Here is a 5,062-nt window from a genome sequence, read left to right as displayed (position 1 = left end):
TCAGAGAAATCAAGTACAGCTCTTCACTCCTATGTCTTCATCTCACCAAACCCCTCTCCAAAGGGCTGCTCGGTTTTGTCCATGTTTAATTCACACAAGACAGTCTGTTCTAGTTCTAGAAAACACTGCTCCTGTCCAGAGTGAGGAGTGGATATGAGGGGAATATTTGAGAGCATTCAGACACAGCAGGCAGCACAGTAAAATTTTGCTGAAGGACCTTTCTGGGAGGAAGAATCTGCACATAGAATGAGTCATTGTAAGGGTTCCCATTGCTAACGCGAAAGAAAGAGCCAAGGATTGCTTTCGTTTCTTTCTTGTTATATATAAAAATGTCCAGAAGGCTGTTTTAATTACCTTCTCTAGCATTCATACTTACTAGCTCCCATGATGTCAATTTAGTCCTAAATTGTTTCAGTGCATTTTTAAGCAAGGTGGGTTACCATTTTCCAGATCAGACTTCAAATTTTTTTCTTGGACCTCTGAAAATTTTACTTGCTTTAATGGGAATGTTATTCTTATTCTCAGTTCTATAAAAATGGAGAAAAGAGAAAATTCAACTTCAGGGTTTTTATATCTTTTTTTCCCAGAGGCAAGACTTAGAGTGTTGTTCTGCGATTCTCATCATGCAGTAGATGCGTTGATGAAGAAAGGAGTTGCGTGTGCTATACTCTAAAAAAGATTTCTAAACAGGTCCAAGCAGGAGGTACCGTGCAGTGACCCCTCTCAGCAGCCTACCCTGGCCTGCCCAGACCTTTGCTCCTTTGTTCCTCTTGGCTCTTGGCTTTTTTGTTTCACTATTTTGCCCCTTTACCTTGAAACTGCTACAGCATTTACAGAAAACTCTGACCCATTCTGCCCTCAAGAATTTAGCTGACACCTCTATGGAAGAATGGCTTTGTTATCCAGCACAGCCTCTGTATCTGCAGACTCTTTATCTGTGGGCCCCAGCAATTGTAGACTGAGTTATTTAAAACACTTGCATTAAATACATGCAGTATCTCCCCTTGCCAAGATTCTGAAACACATGGAGTGTTTTCTATTGCCCTCAAGTATTTCCACACTATTGGTATTGGAATTAGCATGACAAGGCATTCCCAGGTAGTTCATACTGTCCTAGCTACTTTTCTGTTACTGTGATAAAAAGATCCGACCAAGGCAACCTATAAAAGAAAGCATTTCCTGGTCCTAGAGATATTGTAGGTGTGGCTGCTGTGTCACATGAATATCACTAGGTGGCAGAGAGGAGAGCGGCTATGTCTACATTCAGTATTCTGACTTAGGAACATCTGAATGATTACTATACTAACACTCCCTGAAAAAACATGAACCTGAGACAACCACCAAAACTGCACCAGGCAGGCCTGGACAGGCTCTCAGGATGTAGAACAAACCTGAGACTAGAAGAACCCCTGCTAATACCACAGCTCTGAAAGTAACCCTGAGATAGATGATTTTTGCAAGTAGTTACTTGGGTGGGTTAGACAAAGAGGGTGAGTCTGAGACTACCACCAGACTAGTGCTACCGGGACCAGACAGAGAGTTAGCCTGAAAAGAACACCAGTCCCATACCAGGCAGGCCTGGGGGTTCAGACCATATCCAAGATGACCCCTGCCTACCATCATAATGCACAAGTGGAGCATAGAACTCCTGAGACCACTACTGAGACAACCCTAGACACTCAGAGACACCAGGTATCACTAAGAAGAGCAGGTTAGTGGTAGAGAAATAGAAGAGAAAGAGAAACAGAAGGATGTGGGCATATTGAAGAGAGGTACAACTAGAGACTCAAAGGTAGCAGGGAGCAGCCTGATGTGAGTAGCTGGTGATGCCACATGGGACCTGAGTGGGCTCCTGGCCTGTGCTGCCAGAGGGATCTCAATGGACTCCATGGCACTGCAGCAGCAGTAACCTGTTACCACCAAAGGCCAGGCTGAAATCCCTTGTCTGGACTGCCTCCTGGGGACATGTTAATGTGTGTGGGCTCTGTAAAACTTGCCCCACTCCTTACCTAGGAGCACAGGAGATACCCTAGGGCATAAGAGCAGGAGAGCTGACCCTGCCCTTAGCCAGTTGCTGTATTTGGGAGAGCAGAACCTGCTCATTGTGGGAGTTACAGGTGAGCCAGCCCATAGGAGCATGGGAGACTTGGCCCTACCATTAGTCTCCTGTGTAGTTGTGTGGATGAGGGAAAAAGAAATACCTTCCTTTTCACTTGCCCCTTACCACCTGCAGCAGGTGGCCCTGTGGTCTTCAGAGCAGGAGAGCTGTCCCTGCCCCCCCCCCCCCACCAGATGCAACACTCAGGAAAAGCAGATCCTTTATCTCACCTTGGCAGAACAGAAGAGCTGAACTTGGATGTGGAGGTTGTGGGTGAGTTGCCCCTAGTTCGTGAGTGGATGACTGGGGAATGCCAGCTCTGTCTCTTGTTCGAGGTGTAGGTGTAGATATTGGTGAGGGGAAAGATCTTCTCCCCTCCATTTTGCCCTTGCCACTAATGGAGTGTAGGAGAGTTGGCGCCATGGGGCCATGAGGCAGGAAAGCTGTCCCTGTCCTTGATCTTCGGCAGCATGAGAGAGAATAGGCCCTGGATTTCACCTGAGCAACACAGTAAAGCTGATCCTGATGACAAAAGTGCAGGTGAGCTGGCACTGAGGGTGTGAGCATGGGAGACCTGGCCCTACAACTTGTCTGCCCTGAGGCAGCATGGATGAGGGTAAGATGCCCTTCCCTGCCCAAACCCTTTGCCATCTATGTTCACAAGAGCAGGCTAGCTAGCCGGTCCTGCTCCTCACCTGCTGCATCACTTGTGAGAGCAAGCCGTGCAGGTTGTCTGCAGCACAGTAGGGCTGGCCCTGAATGTGGTTGTTGCAAATGATTGACCATGAGGGTTTAAGCACAGGGGAACTGACCCTGCCTCTTGTCTGCTGGGTGGAGGCTTGGATAAGGGACAGGTGCTTTCATTCCCTTCCACATCTGTTGCCACCTGTGGCAGGAATGAGAGCTAGCCCCAGGGTCATGAGAGTGGGAAAACTGGCCATGTTGCTCACCAGATGCAACACTCAGGAGATTAGGCTTCGCATCTCACCTGGGCACCAGGGTAGAGCTGGCCCTGATTGCATGAGATTCTGGTGAGCTGGCCTTGGGGGTACAAAAGCAAGAGAGCCTGTTGCCTGACTAGCTCAGATACCTCTCTGATCCAGATCTAGGGCTTTGTATTGGATCACCCCAACATCTACCTTATCAATAAACTGCTGGAGTGCATGAAGGGGCATGTCCTACCGATCCAAATGTGCAGGATCTTCCTGACACAGGAATTTCTTCCTGACACATCCATAGGATATCTGAGAGGAGTCCCAGGGGGTTCTAGTACTGATAGAGTAGCAGAAGCCAGAGTTCTTGTACCAGACTGATGAGTCATTGCAATGAACCTTTGCAAGCAAAGAAGTGTAGACAAAAGGTATATGGTGGGACACATTGGGACACACTGAAACTTCCACAGTAAAATTTTTTTCTGTTGGAGGCAAAGGTGAATGTGAGTATGAGAGGAGAGGGAGATGAGTTGGATTGGGGTATATGGTATGAAATTCCAAAAAAAAAATTCTTTACAAAGAAAGTATTTAATTGAGCTTATGCTTTCAGAGGGTTTGAGTTCACGATGGTAGAGAAAAGGCATGGAAGCAGAAATACGTGAGAGCTCTTATCTTAAACCACAAAGAAGGAGCAGAGAGAGTGCCCTGGGACCTGTGTAAAAATCATAAGGTCAAAGTCATTTCTGAAAGCCCAAGAAATCTCTTAATTACAATCCACTGTTAAATCAAAATACAAATAATAAACTTGCAATGGATGAAGGAACAAAATAAAAATTACCATTCTAAAAGAAAGGACTAGTCTATAGTGAGGAAATACTAGATAAAATATTGTACCTCCAACATCCTGGGGCCTCAAACACAACCCAAGCTTCACTTCACAGCTTCACAAAATGGCCAAATGGCTTCTCAGGTCCTCCATGCAGGGGATCCTCTGCCACATATCTAGCCTCAAAAGATCTTTACAAGCATGGAGGAAGATTCCATGACCCCTTTACTCATTCTTTTTGAACATTTTGTTAGGAGATAGCTGTTGTTCGAATAATTAGCCTGTAAGCCACCCTAATAAAATCAATCAATTAATCAATCAATTAATATATGTGTATGTGTATGTATATACATATATGACTTAATATGAATGATTAACTATTAATTCAATATGGCTCAAAAATATACAAATGAAAGAGTAACTGAATGAATATATACATTTATTATATATGTTGATTCATTCATTCATTGTATATGTCTATATATTCATTCATTCTGTAAGTTTTGTTTCTCTAGAGAGCCTTGATTAATGTACCCTTCATCTGTTTTGTCTTACAATTTCTTATTAAGACTTCATGTTATTTATGTCATACAACTTCTTATAGTCTATGGTTTACTGTTTAGGGTCATTTAGTGCATTCCTGTTATTCCTGTTTTATGTAAATAGGAGGTAGGACTATAGTGTGAATAAGACTCATAGTTGAATTCATTCATGTCAGAGGTGGTGGAAAAGAAAGTATATGGGGGAAGTGGACCTGTATAGAAATGATTCTTTCAAGCAATTCTCATCTGTGTTGTCTGGAAACTGGCAGTTCAATTCACAGGTTAGCATCTGCAGCTTGATTCACTTGTAAACACTTGATGGATATACCAGCAATCTAGTTCTGTAAAGCAGGGATAGTAAACATGAATCAGCAGTTGAAGTATTATCTAGCAGAGACAACTAGGCCTCAGTCTCAGCACAAGTGAGCAGGAGGTACCCAGAGGGATGCCAGGAGTTCCTGGCTGTGCTTCTCTCAGCAAAGGGAAGATCAACCATGATGTGAGACCAAATGGCTTTGCATAGCTAGCTGTACCGGCAAGCCAAGCTCAGCTTCCTTTAGTGTCTATTGAGTCCTTTTTATACTTCCTCCAAACATCACATGTCTTCAACAGGTCTTGCCTCAACATGAGAGTCTTATCTCAGCTAGTCATCAATCTACCAATA

General features: G+C 44.3%; 1 non-coding gene across 1 annotated transcript; it reads left to right on the top strand.

Annotated features, from left to right (window-relative positions):
- Nucleotides 1–1,178: 1,178 nt before the first annotated feature.
- LOC120100421 (small nucleolar RNA SNORA17) lies at nt 1,179–1,310 on the top strand. The gene has a single exon (XR_005500179.1). It is a non-coding gene; the product is annotated as a small nucleolar RNA SNORA17 (small nucleolar RNA).
- The last annotated feature ends 3,752 nt before the right edge of the window (nt 1,311–5,062 follow it).

Source organism: Rattus norvegicus, chromosome 1 (genome assembly GCF_036323735.1).
Source record: "Rattus norvegicus strain BN/NHsdMcwi chromosome 1, GRCr8, whole genome shotgun sequence".
In the NCBI taxonomy this organism is placed as follows: Eukaryota; Metazoa; Chordata; class Mammalia; order Rodentia; family Muridae; genus Rattus; species Rattus norvegicus.
Note: the sequence above shows the minus strand (reverse complement) of the source record. Positions and strands in the feature narration are given on the sequence as shown.